Here is a 24,272-nt window from a genome sequence, read left to right as displayed (position 1 = left end):
TGGCTAAATGTTTTTTGGGGTTTCTTCCACACATGTGCAACTCGGGAGTGAAATTGGGATTTTTATTGGTTCATTCACAGAATAAGGGGCTGCCTGTCTCCAGCTCTCTTCTCACCTAGACTCCCCCACCCCACTGCTTACCCAGGTTCCTTGGCCAGAAAGACAGGTTGTTCACTCCAGTTCAGGTGCCTATGCCATGTGGCAGAAGCTGTACTGCTTTGAAACTGAGGCTGGCCTTGGGGCAGAGAGAGAAAAAAGGCAAAAAGGTGGATTCCTCCCACACTTGCAGGCTCACAAGAATCCCTTCTCCTGGTCCTGTAGAAAGAGCAGGTTACACACAGAGGGCTGTTTGTTTGTTTACTGAAGAAAAATAAATCAATTACTGGCAGAGCTATTAGTTGTTCACACATCCATTGACAACTTGCATCATTTATTCAGTGCTGTATTAAACTGTGTATTGGAAGATAGAATAACTAATCGCTCCAAGTCTTATAATAACTTAAGTGAAAATTACAAAATGTTTGAGACCCTATTATTTTGGATCTGTCTGCTCTTGGGAGTTCTGTCTGTGCCCTCCCTCCCACCCCCACCCCTGACCTGCCCCTTTTAGGTCAAAGCCAGGAAATGAAGGGAAGAAAATAAGTAACCTCACTGCTATATTTGTCACTCTTTAAGTTCTGGCTTCCTTCCCTCAATCGCCTACTGTTGTTTACTTTTCAGAGTCTTCAGGTAGTTAGTTGCTTTTTAAATCCTTCCCAGAATTTTTCGCTGTAATTAGTGGGAGAGACAGGCTAAATTGACCTTGCTCCACCTTCACTAGCTCCTGAAGTCAAGGATTTGTTTTTGAATCAGTCTTCAACCCATCCATCCTCTCCAGCGTGGCCTCGTTCCCAGCTCCTTTCTCTCTTTTAGCTTCCAATGTGATCAGTTGGTCCCCTGACTTCTAGGTAACTGACTCATCTGCTTAGTGTCCTGGCCTTTTTTAGTTCTCCCTCCCATGGCGCAGCTCCTCAAACTGAGTCCCCAGGCAACACATCCCTTTTGGGTTTTCCTAGGACCACCCCGACCTGTGAGTGGACACTGCTCAGCTCTGAGGATGCCGCTTTCTCCCAGTTCTTGCCAGGACTAGCTGTACTTCACTTTTCTGGACCTTTCGTTATATTCCAAACATAACTTCAAAGACAAGACAGGACAGAACCAGAGCTAAGGGAACTAATCCAGATATGGAGATGGCGCCAACGTGCACCAGGGGTACAAGACCAACAGCCAGATCTCCACTTCTGCGGTGGCAAAGCAGACGGAACCTTCACACGTGCAGGCGTGGCTGGTCAAGGGCTCTTCTCTCCTGGTGGCTTTCCTGTTAGGTAGAGTCTTGCTGAGAAAGGACAGAAGATCTGGGACCAGCCTGCAAGTGATTTCATGTTGATTCCTTCTGTGGTGACAAAATTAGTCCTGTGAAGGTTTATTTCATTTGTTTTGAAACAGTCAAAAATCAGTTGGAATGGAAACATTTCCAGTCAATGAGATGAGTTATCAAGTTGGTGGTGCTATTATTAATCCCAAACAGGTATTAGGGAAAGGCAGTGTGTAGCCTGTACGCTCTCTCAGAAGACAGTACAAAGAAGATTCAAATATATTCTGAGAAATGGCAGGATTGCCTCCCAAGCTAACTGCTTTGAATGAGATAGGTCTCATTCAGATGGTTGAATCTTCTCCCGTTTAACATTTGATGTGGAACCAGTTTGTTAACCTATAGACACTTGATTTACCTGCCTAGTTACCTAGAATTCTCCTTTCTGTTTCGGCATTTCTTCAAATTGATTACCTAGTCCAGGGGTCCTCAAACTACGGCCCGCGGGCCACATGCGGCCCGCCTAGGACATTTATCCAGCCCGCCGGGTGCCGCTGCCTGTCCTGCTTAGCAGTCGACTCGTCCCGGGCCCGCAGTGCGCATAGGAATTTGTTCATAGTTGTTGTTTTTTAAACTATTGTCCGGCCCTCCAACAGTCTGAGGGACAGTGAACTGGCCCCCTGTTTAAAAAGTTTGAGGACCCCTGCTAGTCGATCAGGAGTAACAGGAAATGGGTTAGGCTGCAAGTAACAAAGTTCTGAAAAATAAAAGCTTAAAGCAATTAAGGTTTGTTCTTCTTTACTAACTGAACACTCCTAGCTGCAATGTGTCCCCATAGCCCCCCATTTCCAAACACATTAAGATTCTTTTGGTAAGATAGAAAGGGAGAATGGGTCTTGGGCTGGCAGGCTGTTAGAATCTCTGTCATATCTGGTTAACTAAAACTGGACCTAACTCCCTGGACCTGCTGGAATTATAGGAGAAAATACTGATTAATGATTTAAGATAAGGTTTGTCAACAGGAGGTAATGGGATATGAGACTATTCCTACTGGTTTACTAATGGCTCTTCCTTGGCTCCTGGTTACCATTGGATATGCTGCCAATCCACATTGGATCCAAAATTTTGTTGGCCTTGACCATGGGTGAAAATGAGCTATTCAACTCCATCATCCAGGTCATTAAAATTCATTTGAGTTCATGTGTTTTGAGAACTTGGACCATTAACTAATTTTTAAAGATCCTCATGAGAATGACTGAAAGAAGGACTATTTAGTGAAATGTTAATTCTTCAGAATTGATTCCTCTATACCTACTTCTTTCCTCCTCGCTAATTCTTATGGCTAAATCATCCACCCACCCACTTGTCATTATTGAGTACCTCCTGTGAACCTGGCCTGGTGTTAGGCACTCAGACTGCCCAGATAAGTAAGAAAGGCATGGCCTTTATTTCTGAGGACCTTAGAGTCTATGAGCAGAAAAATCACTGTGCCCAACACGTGCAGAGGATCAACCGGCACATTTATTTGTGTGCAGGTGCCTTTACCTCTTTCTTCTGGGTTATGATACGATTTGGTCCAAAGCCACCTTCTATTTGTTTATTTTGGTTTTAAAAAAAGCGTTTTCCTGTTCTATCAAATTCTAAATCTTAAAATCCAAGCCATGGCCATACTCTCTGTACTGAGAATGACCAGAGGAAAATAAAATAGCTATTCTTAAAATCCTTTCCTGTTTTGGACCAAGTTTGACTTTTTTTTTACATTTCCTTTTGTTCCTTCCCCAGTTTCTCTGTTGTTTTCTCAGCCCTGCACAGTGGACTTTATATGCAAACATCCTCCTCAGGTTGGCGAGGCCTCCTGCAGGTACACAAGGAGCTCTTTAGTGGCAGAACAGGTAGAGACAGGTGAGAGCAAGGTGAGCTGAAAGAGAGCAGCCTGCACAGTGTTCTGCTGACGGATGGCTGCTTTGTTTAAAGAAAAGAATTTGCATTTCTGTGTGTGTGTGTGTGTGTGTGTGTGTGTGTGTGTGTGTGTGTGTTTCCTTTTATGATTTTAAAAGCTAATTCCAGGTCCAAATGGGAAGACATTTTAGAAGTAGAATTCTATAGTAATTGATAGAAAATTATGCCAAGTGGTGGTAAAAGTGTGCCTACCTTCTGTCTGGAAAGAAAACTCTAGGTCATCGTTGCTGTTTTTCTTTCTAGATTCTACATCACTCTAACAGTGTCGCTGACCGGGCTGAAAAGAATGAGTCTTCTGGGCTCAATAGGACCAGAGACAGTCATTCTCAAGGGTGGAGGGCTGGGAGCCAACTTTGCCACTAGATGTCAGCAGGGGGGAACTGAGAGAGGGGCTGGTGGGACAATAATCAAAGCTGTTATTTTTAATCACGTTAATGTGGACCAGACAGTGTTATGAGAGCTTTGTACATGTGAACTCATTCACTCCTCACAGCAACCCTGTGAGGTGAGCATAATTATTCTTCATGGTTTTATATACAGGAAAACTGAGGTCCAGAGAGGATGAGAAACTTGCCCGAGGTCACACAGCTAGAAGCCACTGTGGCTTGAGAATCTACCTCCGAGTCACAATGTTATAAGGGGACATTAGAAGGAAAAAAAAGAAAGGAGATAATTACTTACATGTCTGAAGCTCTGCAACCTTCAAGATACTTCATATCTCATTTGGTACATTCATTCAACATGTATTTGTTAAATACCAACTAAGTGCCAGGTACTGTGTATTTTAAAATGCAGTGCATTAATAGGAAATTTGAGGTACTGTAAGGCCAACAGAGCAGGAGGTGATTGCCATTGAAAACATAGTTTGTTAGTAGCCAAAAGGAGGGGTACTACGTGAATAAGCACCAGGGTCAGTCAAGTGGCAAGATGGAGGAGGGAACTCTGGCAAGAGCCTTCATTGTGGTTTCTGCAAGAAGGAACAGGTGAGGCAGGGGGAGCAGGCTTAGGATTGGCTCTGGGACACATGGGCTGTCCCCCAGTTGTCTGGTACCTGGTCCTGTGTAGGTTAGGGCAGGGGAATTGTGGCCAAAGTGTGAGAGCCCCATGGAGCAGGTGGTATGGGTGTGGGCTCTGGACTGGTTGTTTGTATTTGAAAAGTGCACTGAGTGAGTGGTTTACTATTTCTAGGCATTGGCTATTCTTGGGAGGGACGTCCTTTCAAAGTTAGCAAGACCCTGAATATGAAAGCATCAAAACTACAGAAAGTAAAACACATGGGTGATATACCCCTAAATGTTGGGGGTACAGCAGTGAACACGGCAAGTAACAAGAAAATGTGTGCGTGTGTGTAGGAGATAGACATTAAAGAAACACACAATTAGATCATTAATGACAACCCTGGTAAATTCTGTGGCGGTAAGTCTAGGGTGCTAGAAATGCAAGTAACGAGATTGGCCTAATCTGAACAATTGAATCCCCACAACATCTTTGTGAAAAGGCAAAACAGGAATTACCCACACTTTACAACATATTAAATAAGTTTTCACTGAGTTTCCATTGCTTACCAAAGCATTCGGGATGTAGAGATGATGGAAAATTTAAGTCCCGCCCCCAGACTTTGTAGAGAAGCAGGAAGAGTAGGACAAGCAGATGGTTTTGAGATGATGTGTTAAGAGCTGCCATCCAGAGGTGAGCCTGGTGCATGGGAACATCCTCCCAAGAGAATGATGGGAAGGGGAGGGAAAGGCATCAGAGAAGGCCCTGGGGTAGAGGAGGAGCTTGAGGACCAGGCCAGCCCAGCATACCACAGAATAGAACTGTGTTGAGGACACCGAGGAGCGAGGGAGCCTGCTGTGCTGGGCGAGTTCCAGGTGTGGCCCCATGTGGTTGCTCCTGGGGAAAGCTGATGGGGGACCTGAGGCTGGAGGCAGGGCCATCATGAAGAACCTCAACACTGAGGGCCACGGGCGTTGAAAGAGGCGAATGCCAAGACCAGCTTGGCATTTAGGGTCAGATTCCCTCTCACCTGTGCTGTTTCCCTACTTTCCTGGTGTCCTCCCAATCTTTGGCAGAAGTAGTGAGAGGCACTGTCAGAAACAGAGGGCCATACAGGGAAATGGAACTCCAGAGAAATCAGTGATGGCTCACCTGAGACCTACAGCCTCAGTGAAGAGATGGAACCAGAACCTAGACTCGTATCTTTTGATTTTGTCTTTTGGATTTGATCCAAACCAAGGAAGGCAAAAAAAGAGGAAATGCAGGAGAGAGGGAGAGAGTCTTCCTGATTAGGTGGGACTTAAATGTACAGAACAGGTGAGCCTGTTCTGGTGAGGTGCAGGCCACCTGAGCCACTTCTTTCTTTCCTTCTATACCACACAGAATTTAACTCTGAAGTTCTCTCAAAACTGTCTAGAATGAGAGGTAATGAGGGACTACCCCTTTCCCCAAATGGCCTGAACCATGGCTGTGGAGAAGAAAGCATCTTATTTTTTTCTGGCCAGAGATGGACTTGGGTGAGACTTGGTTCTGCTGATTCTGATGGGGCCAGGGAGAGCTGGGTCTTCAGGAACACCTCAAGGCTCCAAGGGAGAGGGGAGCTTCGTCCTGAAATCTTCTCCCCAAATCAAAGATTTTCTTCCTGATCACATTAATTTTTTCTGGCTATCTTGACAAATTACAAAATCCTAAACTAGCTGATCCCTTTTTTGAAAAGTAAATTGAGGAAAATTTTCACAGTTAAATGTACATTTGATAAGTTTTGAAAATGTATAACAAAGTAACCAACAATCAACAAAAGACAACCTAAAAAGTGGGAAAAAATAATTGCAAACCATATATCTCATAAGAGGTTAATGTCCAAAATAGATAAAGAACTCATACAACTCAATAGCCAAACCCTAAATAATCCAATTTAAAAGTGGGTAAAGCTTCCAAATAGACATTTTCCCTTAAAAAGATATGCAAATGGCCTATAGGTACACGAAAAAGTGCTAAACATAGTAATTATTAGGGAGATGCAAAACAGATCCACAACCAGATATCACCTCAGGCCTGTTAGAATGGCTATCATAAAAAGATAAAATATAAAAAATGCTGGAGATGATGTGGAGAAAGGGGAACCTTTGTGTACTGTTGGTGGGATTGTAAATTGGTGTAGCCACTATGGAAAATAGTGTGAAGGTTCTTAAAAAAATTAAAAAATAGAGCTACCATATCTCCAGCAATTCCACTTCTGGGAATACATTTGAAGGAAATGAAAACATTATGTTGAAGAGATATCTGCACCCTGGTGCTCATAGCAGTATCATTTACAATTGGTAAGACATGGAAATAGCCTAAGTGTCCATTGACAGATGAATGGATAAAGAAGATTTGGTACATATGTACAATGGAATATTACTCAGCAATAAGAAACAATGAAAACTTGCCATTTGTGACAACGTGGATGGGCCTACAGGGTATTATACGAAGTGAAATAAGTCAGGTAGAAAAAGACAAATATTGTATGATTTCACTTAAATGTGGAATCCATATATAAAATGACATATTGAGTCATAAAAAAGAAGGAAACCCTGCCTTTATAACAACATGGATGGACCTTGAGGGCATAATGCTAAGTGAAACAAGTCAGACAGAGAAAGACAAATTCTGTATGATCTCACTTGCATGTGGAATCTAAAAACAAAAACCAATCTCATAGAAAACAAGAGCAGATTTGTGGTTACTGAGGTGGGGTAGGGTTGGGAGAAGGGGAATTGGGTGAAGTTGGTAAAAGATTTCCAGATTTCCAGTTATAAGATAAGTAAGTGCTAGGGATGTAACGTCCAACATGCTGACTTTAGTCAACGCTCCTTTATAGTACATTTGAAAATTGTTAAGAGAGTAAATATGGAGTTTTCATTACAAGGAAAAAACACTTTTTTTGTTATCTATATGAGATGATGGTTAACTAAACTTATTTTAGTAATCTTTGCACAATTAGGTAAAACAAATCAGTATGTAGTAAATACTAGTATATACCTTAAACTTAAACAGTGCTATTTGCCAATATATCTTAATAAAAAATGGAAAATATAATTAAAGTATCACAAGTATTTGTGGTTACCTTTGAAGTGAACAAACAAACAGACAATCATTATCTTCATGATTTCTCCAGGTAAGGATTTTGAAAATAGTCTCAGTGGATGCTTCTGCCTTGTGGGTTACAATTAAGATGTTGACTGGGCCCTGACTGAGTAACTTGGTTGAGCATCATCCCAATACCCCAAGGCTGTGAGCTCGATCCCCAGTCAGGACACATACAAGAATTAACCAATGAATGTATAAGTAGGTGGAACAACAAATCAATCTCTCTTTCTCTTTAAAATCAATATATAAAAATTTTTAAAAAATATGTTGATTGGGGTTGAAGAATCAGAACCTAAGATGGCTCACTCACATGGCGGGCAAGCTGGTGCTGGTTCTTGATGGAAGACCTCAACCTTCCCTCCATGGACCCCCCACAGGCTGCTGCCTGAGTGTTCTTAACAGATGGCTTCCAGAGAGAGAGCAACTGAGAGAGAGAGAGAGAGAAAATGGCAAGTGGAAGCTATCTTTTTCATGAACTACCTTTGGAAATCACAATCACATAGCATCACTTCTTTTGCATTCTATTCCTTAGAAGCAAATCACTAAATGCAGTCCACCTTTAAGGAGAAAGAATTAGTTTGAAAAGAGTGTCAAGTAATTTTTCAACATATTTTAAAAATAACACTGTCCATTCATCAAATTATTTTACTTCTACATCTGTCCTAAATCCCATAATAAAATACAGTTGACCCTTGAACAAAGAAGTTTTGAATTCGTGGGTCCACTTACACACAGATTTTTTCAGTTGACTCAGGCAGTTCAAACCTGTACTGTTCAAGGTTTAACTTGTGGTTAGGAATTCACATATGCAGAGGGCTGTCCTAAGTTATACTCAGATTTCCAACTGTGTGAACAGCCTGCACCCCCTGACCCTTGCATCATTCAAGGGTCAAGTGTATTATATTTTTATTTTAAAAGTCAGTTTTCCTTTAAAGAAAATAAGAGAGAAAAAAGATTGCCTTTTGTATTTCCCCACACATTTAGCATTTCTAGTTTCCCCCACTTCTTCCTGTAGATATCAGTTTTCTTCTGATATTATTTCCCTATGGCCTAAAGAGCTTCCTTAGGATTTTTGGTTATATAGGTTTTCTTGTGATAAATTTTCTGAGCTTATGCTTATCCTACAACCTCGTATTTGAAGGATGTTTTCTTTGAGTATAGAAATATTTATATATACACACACATTTTACTTTCAGCACTTTAAAGCTGTTGTTCCATTGTCTCTATTATTCATTGTTTTCATGAGAAATCAGCCATAATTGTATTGTTATTCTGGAAGGCAGCTATGCTCACCACTCTACCACCAATGCTGTATTGTTATTCTGAATGTGGTGTCTTCTTTTTTTCTGGCTGCTTTGACTAGTTTATCTTTATCTTTGGTTTTTAGCAATTTGACTATGATATGCCTAGTTTTATTTTGTATTTTTTCTACTTGGTAGTCAAAGTGCTGCTTCTTGATTATGTAGGTTGACTTTTATAACCAAATTGAGAAATATTCATTAAAAAATTATTCTCTCAATGTGGTGTAATACATTGATTGATAGTTTTATGTTAAACCATTTTTGCATTCCTTTGGCAAATCCCATTTAATCATGGTGATAGTTCTTTTTATATGCTGTTGGATTTAGTTTGCTAATATTAAGCATTTTGTGTGCATATTCATAAAGAATATTGGCTTGTAGTTTCATTTTCTTATAGTATCTTTGTATGGCTTTGATATTAGGGTGATGCTAATCTCATAGAATGAGTTAGAAAATAGTCCCTACTGTTCTCGTTTTTGGAAGAGTTTGAGGATTGATGGTTTTTGTTATTGTTGTTGTGCTTTGTTTTTGTTAATCCTCACCCGGGGATCCAGGGATATTTTTCCATTGATTTTTTAAGATAGAGTGGAAGGGAGGGAGGGAGAGAGAGAGAGAGAGATACATCAATTAATTGCCTCCTGCAGGCACCCCAACCAGAGCCAGGAATCAAACCTGCAACCCAGGTACCTGCCCTTGGCCAGAAATCGAACCCATGACCCTTTGATGTACAGGCTGATGCTCTAACCGCGAACACTGACCAGGGTTTACGTTTATTTTATTAATATTTGGTAAAATTCACTGGAGAAGCCATCTGGTCCATCAGTCTGGTCAGATTTCTTATATTCTCTGAGACAGTTTTTATAATCTGTGTTTTTCTAGGAAATTATCTATTTCATCATCTAAATTATTTTTTAAATGAATAGTTCTCAAATTTGGTTAAATCTATGTTGTCTAATTTTTTGGTGTATAATTTTTTACAGTATTCTTTTATAGTACATGTTAATTTCTGTAAAGTAAATACTGTAGTAATGTAGATGAATTTTTAAAATTCAGGTATAATTTTCAGTTCTAGAATTCTTATTCTGTTCTTTTTACAGTGCGATACCCCATTTCTTCATTCATAATACTGATATTGTTCTTTAAGTCTTTGAACATATTTATAATAGCTCTTTAAAATTCTTTATAGATGAATTTCAGCATCTAGACAATCTCAAGGCCTTTTTATATTGAGTTTTCCTTTTTTTCTGTCTCTTTAAGTATCTAGCATTTTTTTTATTGTATGATGGACATTATGGATAATATATTTTTAGAAAGTTGGACCATTTCCTCTTCCTATAATGGGTGCAATGAGTGTTGGGTTTTGTGCAGATTGTTAATTAGTGATGGGTCTCCTTGATCCTGTCAAGATTGGTTCTATTCTTTTTTTAAAAGTTATTTTTTAATCCTCACCCAAGGATATGACTTTTAATGATTTTTTTTTGAGAGAGAGAGAGAGAGAGAGAGAGAGAGAGAGAGAGAGAGAGAGAAAGAGACATTGCTCAGTTGCCTCTTGTATGTACCCCGACTGGAGATCAAACCTGCAACCTGGGTATGTGCCCTGACTGGGAATTGAACCTGCAACCTTCAGTGCTCAGGATAACACTCCAACCAACTTAGCCACACCAGCCTGGGCTGGCTCTGTTCTCTGTTATGGCTTCTTTAGTTTTGTACTTTAGTGCTAAGGCATGGTTTTTACTCTAGTAGCTTATCATTATTACCAAAACATTGGCTTCTTGGGTTTCCACTGAGCGCTCAAGTCTTGGTGAAATCTCTGCACTATGGCTTGGATGGATTTTCACCATCTCCATGTTTTTTTCAGTGTTTGCTCTATTCTTTAATTTCTAAGTCTCACATAATCTCTTGTAGAAACAATCTACAAGTTCTATGTAGAAACAATCTACATGTTCATCAATGAATAAGTGGATACACAAATGTGGTGTATCTATATAATGGAATAATATTCAAACAAACAAGAAAAAAAGGAATGAAGCACTGATACATACATACTGCACTGTAGATTACTCTAAAACAGTATGTTAAGTGAGAGAAGCCAGGCACCAAAGGTCTCAGGTTATATGATTCTATGTATATGAAATAGCTAAAATAGGCAAATAATAGAGACAGAAAACAGATTGGTGTTTGCCAAATGACTAGGAAGAAAGGATGATGGGCATTTTACTTTCACTCATGGCTGGATAATGAGCAAAAGGGATAGCTACTTAGTGAGTATGAGGTTTTGTTTTGGAGTGATGGTTCAATCAAATTGGATAGCTCTCAATCCCACCCCCATATTTCACTGATATTAATTCAGTATTGGCCCTGGTGTGTGTGTGTGTGTGTGTGTGTGTGTGTGTGTGTGTGTGTGTGTTTAGGTAAATTATAGGAAAACCATTTTAAATTTAATTTTCATTCTATTTCGTTATTGATTTATTCTATAGTGACAATTCAATAGATATGGAATGTGAAGTCAAATATTTAACTCAGGAACTCTGGGATACCAGAGAAACCACCCGGAGTCTCAATTACACGTGGCCCTGCTAGGCAGTTTCCTGGGAGTCATGGTGAGAAGACTTTGGGCTGTGGACTGAGGTCTACAACACTGGACTCTTAAAGATGGGGGTGAAGGCTGCTCCTGACCTAGGTGGGGAGTGTCTGGACAGTCACCTCTCACCTTGAAGAGAAATAGTCTCTTACTAACTATATTCTTTGCCCTGATGGGTGTGTTATAGCTGCAGGACCCTCCAGGACGTGGGGCTATGATAGTGGGTGACAGGCAGGAGCAGCCATGTGGGTGGGGTGTCTTGGCATAGACAGGCTCCAGTTGACTAGGGGATCAGCAAAACTGTCTACCCATGAGTATGGGAGGCAGGGGGAAGGCATAGAATAGGGAGAATGAAGAACACAGAGTGGTCCAGGCCTGGAGAATGTCTTCATTTCCTCAGAAGAGTGGGTTATAGTCTGAAGAGGCATATGGCCCTTTTGTAAGTTAGAAAGGGGAACTAAAGCTCTGAGAGAGAGAGAGAGAGAGAGAGAGAGAGAGAGAGAGAGAGAGAGGGAGAGAGAAAGGTATCTTTACAACCTGACTAAAGGGTCAGTTAAGTGGGAAATAGGATACACCTCAGGGTATACATAGGAGCTCCATGGCACACTTTGGAATGTAATACAGACCATGCTGGCAAACAAAAGTGCTAGCTACCTTTCCTGTGTCACTGGAAAATATAAGTCACTTGGAAATCAGTTTTGGTTACCAACCCAAAACTCAGTAGCTAAATCTTATGATTTGGTGAACTGACCAGGAGGTTGTTCCACTTTACACAGCCAGGGCACTGGAATAACTGGTGAAGGTCCAAAAGTGGCCTCATCAGCAGGTGGCTGTTGGTGCTAGTCTCCAGCCGGGGCTCAGCTGGGATGTCAGCTGGGAGCTTGGTTCGCCTCCATATGAGCTCTTCTACGTGGTTGCTTGGACTTCCTCAAGAATGGTAGCTGTGTTACAAAAAGGAGTATTTCAAAAGGCAAAGAGGGAAGCTACATATCTCCTCAGTCCCAACTCTGGAAGTTATGTAGTGTTATTTCCATGATAGTCTATTGGTTAAAACAGGCAACTTGGCCAGATTCAAAGGGGAGGGACATCAGCTTCACCTCTAGAGGAAAAGTGGTGAGGTCAGCTGTGAAAGAGGATTTGGAAGGGAGATGTTGTCTCGGCTGTCTTTGGAAACAGTCTACTGCAGGGTCCTTCCAGGCGAGGGAAGGGGCCTGGAAGAATGGGGAAGTCTCCGTGATTCTACCATTATAGACAAAACTTAATACTGTGCTTACCAAGAAATTAAGTTATTTACTCTTCATTGCACTATAACAGTGTAACACTATTAGTGTGCCCAATTTTACAGGTAGGGGAAATACATCATGGAGAGATTATGCAATTTTTAAGGTGACCTAATTAGTATTAGTGGAGTCAGGATTCCTACCCTGTCAGTAGGACTCTAGAATCTGCATCTCCATTGCAATTAGTATCATCTCGACCCCTGGGGCTTCCTCACAGACTTCCCCACAGGTATTAATTGAGGTAGAGATGGTAATACACATTTCAAAGCCTATTTCCTCTTCATACTCTTTTTAAAATATATATATTTTTATTGATTTCAAAGAGCAAGGGAGAGGGGGACAAAGATAGAAACATCAATGATGAGAGAAAATATTGATCAGCTGTCTCCTGCACCCCCCACTCTGGGTATCAAGCCCGAAACCTGGGCATATGCCCTGACCGGTAATCGAATCGAACCGTGACCTTCTGGTTCATAGGTCCATGCTCAACCACTGAGCCATGCCAGCTGGGCTCCTCTTTGTACTCTTGTTCTGCTTTAACCACTCTATTTTTGTGGTGTCTAATTTTCATGATACTGAAATTTGCAGACTTCTGCTGTTCCTTTAATCATGATCATTAAAAACACATTGATGCTGCCCTGGATGATGTTGCTCAGTGGGTAGAGCATCAGTCCCTGCACCAAAGGGTCAAGGGTTCGATTTCCAGTCCAAGGCATGTACCTGGGTTGCAGGTTAAATCCCCGCCCCAGTGGGGGTATGCTGAAGAGGTAACCAATCAATTCAATGTGTCTCTCTCACCTCTCTCTCTCTCTCTCTCTCTCTCTCTCTCTCTCTCTCTCCCTCTCCCTCTCCCTCTTTTACTCCTTCCCTTCCACTCTCTCTAAAAATCCATGGAAAAAATATCCTCAGATGAGGATTAACAACAACAAAACCAGCAAAAAACACATTGATGCTGAATCCCATAGGCATTCTGCCTGTAACCTTTCCTCAGAGCACAGGAATTTTATTCAGAAATATTTCCTGGCCTCGAAGGAACAGATGCTGGCAACACACAGGACATTTCAAGCTTGTAGGCTCTCAGCTTCCCATGCTACTGGAAAACTGAAGGCTTCCATTGTGGGAACAGTACAGGTGATCCATTGATTTGCTTTAGTGGTGAAAGCAACCACTTCAGCCCTGCTCTGTAATCTGCAAATGTGGCATTTCCCCCCAAACGGAACAGGTTAATAGGCTTAGCTACTGTTCAGAGAGGTGGTGAGTGTGTATGTACATATGTATGAGTTTTATAAAACAAAACCTAAAGTCTAAAAAGAAGCAAGTGAATAGTCCCTTGTTCTTTAAAAAATGACAGTGGAGGCTTGTGCGGCTATCCCATCATTCCCACAGTGGCATTTGGAGGGGACGAAAGCACCCAGGACACAATAGATGCAATGTCTGTGTTAGTGACCAAGAACAAGGACAGGGTGGGGTGTGGTTGCCTAAGGCAGATTCTTATCTGCTTTTCCCTCTTGTTTATTTTCATAGTTCTAATGTCAAAGCTCACGCAATTGCTGTCATTTTTCTGTTATGGGCTCCAGGTTTATTTGGTCTCTATTGTCCAAAGATTTGCACATAGTTGCTTTTCACCAGATATTTTCCAAATAAAGTAATGCTCAGTTTTGTTTTTTCACTGAAGAACTTTATCAATGCAACGTCAAAGGAGACTTAGATCTTGTTAGATATTATTGCTCACGCCAGCATGTCGTAGACTCCTGCGTCTGAGGCCCCACCATTCCCTGTCCATGCATGGCATGAACATGCAGTGAGCAGGCAGAGGGGAGGAAAGGGTTGGGGAACCAGCAATCGCGGTGCAGGGAAGCCTGTTCAAGGTCCCAGGAACCATAACTGAATGTAGGCAACGACCTCCTCCTTGTGAAGGTCATGTTCACAGCTGCTCATTGTAACACAAGTGAGAATCCAGTCCAGGTTGCTGAGAGGCGAAACAGAGGCCAGAGAGCACCGTGAGAAAGCTCTGAGGCATCTCTCATGGCAGGGCCTTCCGCAGGCCCCACTCACCTTTCTTTTAGTCATAAGCATGTTTGTTCCGTGTCCCGCGGCAGATAGGAAGCTGTAACTGAAGTGTGTGGGGGTCAGGGGGGTCGTGTTGATGGAGCAGGGAGAGCAGGGTCATCATGACCCCGCTGTCTGGGCGGTGGCTGCTGTTTCCTCCAGCCTGTGCCCCTGACCCACAGGTGGCCTCGGCCCCCTTCCCACTGAGCCTGCAGCTGAAGGGGCTGGAGAGCCTGTTCTGTGTGTTGTTGGAGGGGCGTCTGACAGCAGTCAGGATTCAGACCTCAGAGGAGATTACTTTCAACTCCTTCCTTGGTCAGGATTTTTGTTGTTTTTTTTTAATTACAATTTTTAAAGAAGTTCTGTTCAGAGTTAGTAGGGTGAATGATTTGGGGTGAAAGTTTTAATTTTTTCTCCATTTTATTTTCCATGGTTAATCTTTCCTTTAGTAAAAAAGCAAAATTTCCACACCTGTGCTGTTTGTCACCCTGTGAGGACAGGCCGAGGGGCAGATGTTGTTTCCTTTTTAAGCATACATTGTCCAGCCTGGACGGGCGGCTCATTTGGTTGGAGTGATGTCCCATACACCAAAAGATTGGGGGTTTGATTCCCAGTCAGGGCACATACCTAGGTTTTGGGTTCAATCCCCGGTCAGGGTGCATATTGGAGGCAACTGACTGATTGCTGTTTCTCTTTTACATTGATGTCTCTCTCTCTTTCTCTCTCCCTTCCTTCTTCTCTCTCTAAAATCAATAAACATATACTTGTGTGAGGATTAAAAAAAGTAAGCATACATTTTGTAAATAGTTTTTATATCTTGTGTTTATAACTGTGACCTAACTCTACATGCTATGAAGACAGGGCTAGAAAAGGATGCCTTAAAATGTATTTGCCAAAAGAAACCTATGGAATCCTGGGGTGGGGCAGGAACCAGGTGGTGAGGGACAAGGGGGAAAAAAGGGAGACATTTGTAATACTCTCAACAATAGAGGTTTAAAAAAAAAGAAACCTATGGAACCTACTCTGTGAGAAGGAAAGTTATCAGTACTTGCATATCTCTCTTGGAAAAGAAATAAGTTGGTTCTTTTCTGACTGAAAATGTAACAGACAATTATTTTCTAAATTCAGGAAATGTAAAGACAAAGAGTGATAAGAAAATAAAAGCCTCTGATAATGCCGCCACCCAGGTAAGTATTGTTAAGTACAGTGTCATGTGCATGCTTCTACATACTTGACTATCTATGAATGCACACACACACTGATTTCCTTATTAGTTTTTACAAAATGGACTGCAGTGACCTCCAACTCCAGCCACCTGACATGAGCTCAGACAGGACCAGGCCTCAGGCCTCCACAGGCTGCCCTCACTACAGACAACAGTTGCAAGCTTGGGCTCTCCAGGCCACCATCTCCTCAGGCTCACTAATCCACTGGGATGATACACAGAACTAAGAAAGTGCTATACTTATGATTCAGTTTTATTATAACCAAAGGATAAATATCAGAACCAGCTAAAGAAGAGATACATAGAGTGGAGTCTGGGAGGGTCCAAATGTGGCGTTTCCATGTCCTCTCTCCACGGATTCAGGACACGTTACCCTCCTGGCATATCGATGTGTGACAATACGCAGAGTGCTGCTAACCAGGGATGCTCACCCAAGCTTCAGTGTCCAGAGTTTTAAATCTAGGCCCCATTACATAAGTGTGGTTGATTAAATAATTGGCCATGAGCTTACCCTCAATCTTCACGCACCTTTCCTTCCTAGGAGGTTAGACTGAGACCACAGGACTCAAAGTTCCAACTCTCCAATCACATGGTTGGTCTTCCTGGCATGCTCAGCCCCCATCCTGAGCCCCTCACTAGCCTAAACTGTTAGGGCTCACCCTGATAACAAAGGCACTCCTGTCACTTGGGAAAACCCACGGTTTTGGAGGCTAGTCCCCAAAACAGGGGACAAACTATTATACAGGAGAGACCATGCTATGGTTACTGCTATATTGCAGTCATTCTGAAATGCATTTTTTCCACATTTGAACATCCTTGGACATGGAATATAGCTTACAATTGCTGTTGCCCTTATAATAGTTACTAGAGTCCCAATGCATGAAATTCAAGCAAGAGTCGGCCTTCCTTCTCCTGGCTGCTGGCACTGGCTTCCCTCTGGCACCTGGGACCCGGGCTGGCTTTCCTCCAGCTGCCGGCAGGCACCCGGGACCTGGGCTTCCCTCGCAGCCCCAGCTTCATCCAGAAGGACATTTGGTCTAATTAGCATATTGCGCTTTTATTATTATAGATGGCTTAGTTGTTATTTTCTCAACTGTACATCAAAGCAAGCAAAGTGAATGTCCGATGTTGGCAGGAAATCCTGGAGACGATAGTGGAGCACCTTTTTGAGAAATGCAATACCACCAAAGCTCCTGCTGATACAGGGGACGAGACCCTGTGGAAAACATGGGCGGCAACACTGTTGAGCCTAAGCGTCCTTCAGGAGAGTTGGATTCTGAAGGTCAAGAAGCTTTAGGGGCATCTTAACTAATTTGTTTCCCTCATAGCTTTTTTTAAATGTGTATAGAAATGTTTTTTTCTTAGTAATACACAATATAATTGATACATCTTTTGACTGAAGGTGTGATATAATCAATGAAATATAGAATTTCACATCAGTTTTTTTTCTTAGGATATAATGAACATTTTTCCACATCAAAATACTTCACATGTGTCATGACATATCCTATTTTATTGCATTGCTCTATCATGATTTATTTAACCAATCCCCTACAATTGGACATTTGTGCTCTTTTATTTCCTCTGTTACAACAAAGGCTGAGGCATGTACATTTTGCACACTTGTCCAGTTGTTTTTTTTCTAGGAAAAATTCCAAGAATTATAATTTGTGGTCAGAGTCTATATGCATTTCAAAAACATGCTGCCAATTCCCTTCCAGAAAAGTTGTACTTATCCACATGCCCACTACCTGTAGCTGAGTTCCAGTTCCCCACAAATCCAAGTCTTACCATCTGCTGATTTCCTGGCAATACTGACCCCACCCCTTCTAACTCCAAGTATTTTGTTTCAATTTGAATTTCTTTGGTTATTGGTGAGGTTGACTATTTTTAAAATGTCATTGGCCACTTGTAATTTTTTAAAATAAATTGTTGGTATGTGTCCATTATGTCTTTTTATTGGGTTATTTTTCTTTTTTCTCATATATATCACAAATATTTTTCCCCCAGTTTTTAGATTGCCTTTTAATTCTGGTTTAACTATCCTTTAATTAACACATTGTCCTGTCACATCCACACCAAAGACAAAACTGGCCCAGGTGACCCCTCAGCGGGAACTGTCAGATGGCCGACGTGCTGCCTTTAGGATGAGGCAGGTGTGGGACATGGCGGCTCCGGGGCTGGCTGCCCAGCCTCTGTTGGGTCTGCGCTCCCAGTGGCCAGCCTCCCATGCGGTGGTCAGCAGTCCCAAGCTGCTGAAATAATGAGGTTGAGGCTACCACCCAGGGCAGTGACTCCCGACATGGGGCTTCCACTTGTGATCCAAACTCACAGTAGCTGGTGCACTTTGTACAGCTGAGGCTCAGTAACACTACTTAAAATGGGGAAATGCATCTTTAGTAAGGAAACAGGTAGAAAGAACGTGGTTCGTGCTGTATCTGATGAACTGGTATTCTCAATACCGGTGTGTTCATTGGCAGTCTCTTCCCCTAAAAGGGGAATTAATCTAAGCCTCACACAGGATGTTTTATCAGGAAGCAGTGAAGAAGTAATAAGCCCTTTGACAGGACAGGCCTTTGTTGCTGAGAAATCGCTCTTGGCCATCTGTCTAAATCACCAAGGTAAACATCTGCAAACCTTTCAAAGGTGCCAAGAGAGGCCCAGGCACTTTGGACCGAGGAACTCCCTTATCAGCAGTCAGACACTGTGCACTTCACTCACAGTGCAGTTCACTTTAAATAAATCTCTGTTCTACTTCTGAACAGTGATGACATTTGTGCATTTTGAGGCTTTTACTTTAGATAAAACAAAGTCATAATATTTTTTGGGAGAAAATAAAAGGAAGCTAATGTTTATTAAGGGCCCACTATGAGCCAGACACTGTGCTTAGCCCTCAAGGTATGTTCCCTTAATCATGGGGAGAGGAGCATGCACCTGAGACCTGCATTTCATGTATGAGAGACTATTACAAACACCACACGGGCATCATGAACAATTAGAAAGGTGTTTGCTTGCTTGCTTTTTAAGCTTCGCACTTAAAGAGGAGAGGTAAGAACTAAAACCAAGCAACTTTACCAATCATTCAAATCAAATCACACTTTTGTTCCATAGATCTTATATATATATATATATATATATATATATATATATATATATATATATACACACACACACACTAAAGGCCCGGTGCATGAAATTTGTGCACTGTGGGGGAGGGTCCCTCAGCCTGGCCTGCCCCCTTTCACAGTCCAGGAGCCCTCAGGGGATGTCCTACTGATGGCTTAGGCCCACTCCCCGCGGAAAGCAGGCCTAAGCCACAGTCTGGCCTCCCTCTGCGGGAGGTGACCAGGCTGATCAGGGGAAGGTGACGCCCCCATCATGCCTCTGCTGCTGCCACTGCCACCGCGGCTGCCTGAGCCTTGGCTCTCGCAGCCACCGTGGCTTGCCTGAGCCTCAGGCAGCCGCTGTGGCTTTGTCTGGAAGGATGTCTGAAAGACGTCCGCTCTAATTAGCATATTATGCTTTTATTTGTGTAGATACTAAGGGCCCAGTGCATGAATTTGTGCACCTTGAAAGGAACTGTGGGTCGCGAGGCTGTGGTGGGCACAGAGGCGGGTCTTGGCCCATCCTCCTCACCCCCCCGGCCCTTCCCATCACTGCCCCCAGTCCCCTGTCAGCTGGCAGCCCCACTCCTGCTGCTGCCCCACATGCTGACGGTGCCGGCCCCACTTGCACCCATTGATGGTGTGTAGTGATTGGGGCCGGTGCCAGCAGCAGATGCAAGTGGGGCTGGTGCCGTCAGCGGGTACAAGCAGTGGCTGCTGCCCGATCAACCCTCAGGAGCAGGGGGAGGTGGAGAAGCCCTCAGGGGCGATCAGTGCTGGCAGCTGCCGCTCACACCCACTGATGGCGCTGAGTGATCAGGGCCAGCACCAGCTGCCTGCAGTGGGTGCAAGCAGCAGCTCTGGCGCCAGCAGCGGGTGCAAGTGGGGCCAGCACTGGCAGCAGATGTGAGTGCCGCGCAGGACCATGGGAGCAAAGAATTTTCAGTAACTGCCAGAGACTCACCCTGATGAGAGCAACCAGTGCCCTGCCTTAGTCTGGTGCCCCAGCTCACCTGCTCCACCATCCTGCTATGGCCGACACCTGCCATGTTCCTCGCACATCCCCTGGTGGTCAATGCATGTCATAGCAACTGGTTGTTCGGTTGTTCCATCATTCGGTCTATTTGCATATTAGGGTTTTATATATAACTAGAGGCCCAGAGCATGAAATTCATGTGTGGGTATGATCCTTAGGCCTGGCCTGTGATCAGGGCCATCTGGCAGCCGGCCCCACCCCCTGCCACCACCTACCCCCAGTTCCGCATTTGCCATCAGGCGATTGGAGCCTGCTGGTGGGGGGAAGAGACTGAGAGGTGGTCAGTGTACCTCATAGCAACTGGTCGAGTGGTTGTTCTGGTCATTCCACCATTCAGTCGATTTGCATATTACTCTTTTATATATATAGACTAGAGGCCTGATGCACAAAATTCATGCAAGAGTAGGCCTTCCTTCCCTCCACTGCTGGCACCAGCTTCCCTCTGGCACCCAGGACCTGGGCTTCCTTCTGGCTGCCGGCAAGCACCTGAGACCTGGGCGCTTCCCTCACAGCCCCGGCTTCGTCTGGAAGGACGTCCGGTCTAATTAGCATGTTACGCTTTTATTATTATAGACTAGAGACCTGGTGCATGAAAATTCGTGCACTCGGGGGTGGGGGGGTCCCTCAGCCCAGCCTGCGCCCTCTCGCAGTCCAGGAGCCCTCAGGGGATGTCCAACTGATGGCTCAGGCCCACTCCCCCTGCAGGGAGTGGGCCTAAGCCGCAGTCTGGCCTCTCTCTGCGGGAGGTGATCGTCAGGCCAATCAGGGGACGACGCTGGCGGCGAGCGGCCAGCCCCACCTATTGTGCCACCGCCTCCAGTGGCCTCCCTCTGTGGGAGGCGACCCCAGCAGGCCAATCTGGGGCTGGCAAGTGGCCACCCCCTCCCCAAATCGCCCCACCACAGTTGCCAGTGGCCACCCTCTGCAGGAGGTGACCCCGGAGGGCCTGTCTGGGGGCAGGCCTATCTGAGGACAGTGAGCGGCTGCCCCTGCCCCAAATTTTCCTGCTGCTGTCACCAGTGGCCTCCCTCTGTGAGAGGCAACCCTGGCAGGCCTATCTGGGGACTGCGATGGGCCAGCCCCACCCCGAACTGCCCCACCACTGCCACCACCCATGGCCTCCCTCTGCAGGAGGTGACCGGGTCGATGATCAGGGGATGGCGCCGGCCTCCATTGCCCCATGCTGGTTGCCACCATTCCCCCTCCATCCCATCACCACCCCATCACCGTCCCCTCCCTCTGCCCTCTGGCATGCACCTTGGCTGGCCTGGCGCCACCTGCTCACTCCCCCGCCCCACCTAATGGTTGTTCTGCCATTCGGTCAATTTGCATATTACACTTTCATTATATAGGACTAGAGGCCCAATGCACTAAATTTCATGCAAGGGTAGGCCTTTCTTCCCCCAGCTGCCGGCACCAGCTTCACTCTGACACCCGGGACCCGTGCTTCCCTCCAGCCACTGGCAGGCACCCAGGACCCAGGCTTCACCCTGGTCACTGGCAGGTACCCAGGACCCAGGCTTCCCTCACAGCCCTGGCTTCATCCAGAAGGACGGAAGGACATCTGGAAGGACATCCAGAAGGACATCTGGTCTAATTAGCATATTATGCTTTTATTATTATAGAATTGCTCCAATCCTTTCACTTCCAGGGAAAGGGGCAAAGGAGGGTTGCTGAAAGTGATAAGGGAGGCAGCAGGGTGAACTTTTTTTTGTTGTTGGGGGAGAGTTTCCTCCTGATGAGGGGCTTCAAAGGACAGCAGCCTACTTCTGCTACCCTCTGTCTCCAGAGACAATTTCTGGTTGGCATCTGATAGGACAGAGCAGTTGCAGGTACAGGACTGGGAGCACCTTTCTGCATGCAGCTCCCTGGAGAGTCTCTTCCGGCAAAGGAAAGCTTTGTTCTAACCATTTCTCCTGGAGCCAGGGCTGCTGGGTGGTTTGGGGCAGGAGGGCAGAATGGAGGTGGGGCAGGGAAAGGCAGGGCAGGGTAAGAAGAAGTATGGGGTAGAAGACTGAGAAGTGGGGGAGGGAGAGGGTGAAATCTGTATGTGGCGGGGGGAGGGCTGGTGCAGAAGGAGAGCTGGGGTCAGCATAGGAAGGTTTTGGGGTACTGGGGGAGTAAGAGGGACCAGCAGATGCCAGAACAGGGGAAAGGGTCTACGGAATCAGGTGGGGGTCTGCGAGGGTGAGTATAGACTAAGTCCCCTCCCCAGACCCTGCCATCCCAGGTGGCTAGTGGGAGGGGTCCATCGCGAGGTGCTGAGCCCCCTACACTTTGTGTCTGAGGCTCCAGAACATGTGGCCAACATGCCCTACCCCTGCCATCCCCACCGAAGTGCTGCCATTGGGAACGCATTTGCAGACACATGGACTGTTTTTAAGTTAATGCTTTTAATTCACTCTGTTTCCCACTCGTCATTTTTTATTGAAAAGGCAGATTCTGCTGGTGTGTGCTCCTTTGCAGGGGCAGCAGGGATGTTCTTCAAGGGCAGAAATCCGATGAGAGAGAGAGACAAAAAGCCCAGCGAGACATGGGGAATGAGTAAACAGGATCAAAGAGCAAGGAACAGTGAGAGAGATGCACTGGGTGAGACAGACAGACACAGAGAACCGGAAGGCTAAGGGAGGGACTCAGCCCTAAGGGCAGAGCGAGTGTGCTGAGAAATCTTGCTTGGGGAAGGCTGATCCCTCCACCTCCGACTAAGGCCCCTGGGGCTGAGCTTGCTCTCCTCTGCGCTTTGGTTCCTTTCAGCGTAGACATGGCTGAACTGGCCTAAGGGAAAGATCTGGAATGATGTGGCTGGCAATGCACTGAGTATGCAGAACCAGGGTCACCGAGGGCTAGGGATCCGAGACCAGACAGAGAGAGGAGAATCTGGAGGCGTTCCCTCCCAGGTCCCCGCACACCTTCTGTTTTTGAGTGAAGCCCAAATCCAGAATCCAGAATCCCGTGCCGCGGCTCTGGAGAGTGGTGGCCCTGGCCTTCTGTGCCGCCTAGGGTGAGTTCCCTAACCTCTCTGAGCCCTGGCTATGCCACCTGCAGGAGAGGAGTGCTGTTGGCTGAGGTTCGAAATGGCTCAGGGGGCCAAGGAGACAGAGCACGGTCTAGGACACCTCGGTTTGGCGGTTACATCCGAAATCCCAGAGATTTTTGGCCTTGGCCCCTGCTCCTGGCTCACGTTTATGTAGGACTTGTGCAGACTGGAGAGCCGGGCGCTAGCTCTTCCTTCACAGCTGAGAACCAGTTCATCCTCCCCCTTTCCCCACCCCGCCACCCCTCCTCTCCTCATTGGTGCCTGGTACTCACCAACCTTCCCAGCGGCCAGTGTAGACACATGACCAAAGACACAGAAAGATATCCCCAAGCCAGCATGTGGTGGCTGTGTAGACAGTTGGGCAAACACAGACACAGGACACAGGGTGCTGTGGATGGGGATAGAGCTTCCCAGCCGGTGAGAGGGCTCATTCCGCGGACCAGTGGCTCCGTGGGCGCGTTCACCCTGGGAGCAGCTCCCAGGCCTGAAGTTGTCGAACTGAAAGCCCAGGATAATTAGAGCTAATTACATGTGTGCAAACAGCCGCAGCTGAGGCCGCAGGCCGGCCACCCCTCCCCAGGCCTGCCCCCTGTGATTCTGCCCCAGCAAAGAGGCTTTGCTGGCACAGCTGGGGCTGAGTACCTAGGCCAGTGGTTGGCAAACTCATTAGTCAACAGAGCGGCAAACCGCGGCTCGCGAGCCACGTGTAGCTCGCGAGCTGCAGTTTGCTGACCACTGACCTAGGGGAAGAGAGCACAGGCGGAGAGCACCGGGGGCCCAGAGGTTGGGGTGAGCCTTCCACCTCCAGAGTGTCCCTGCAGTTACATACTCCAGTGCGTGCTGCAGCCCTGGATGCCCTGGGATGGCAGGTTGTGACTGGGTTAGGAATTGGACCAGAACTTGGTCCGAGTGCTGAGTGGGCCCTGGCTGCATGGACCCCAGCATTTGAGTCCTTAGGTTTCTATTATCTTGGCCTCCTGAGCATTCCTGTCTCTGTGAAGATTTAAGGAGGCTGTCCTTGTATCCTGCCACGGGGAGTGCCTGTCTGGAGCTGAGGCTGTGGGATGAGGAAGGGACAGAGTCTGGTGCTTGGCTTTTGGTGATCAGTTTGTCTGCCTGGATGCGCTACAGGACCCCAAAAGAGTGACTTTCTTGAGCTTTCATTTGCGCATCCATACCGTGCATGCCTCCTCTGAGACACAAAGTCCAAGGAGAAGGAGA

This window comes from Plecotus auritus, assembly GCF_963455305.1.
Source record: "Plecotus auritus genome assembly, chromosome: 2".
Taxonomy (NCBI): Eukaryota; Metazoa; Chordata; class Mammalia; order Chiroptera; family Vespertilionidae; genus Plecotus; species Plecotus auritus.
The sequence above is the reverse complement of the archived record's forward strand: the minus strand, read 5'-3'. Positions refer to the sequence as shown.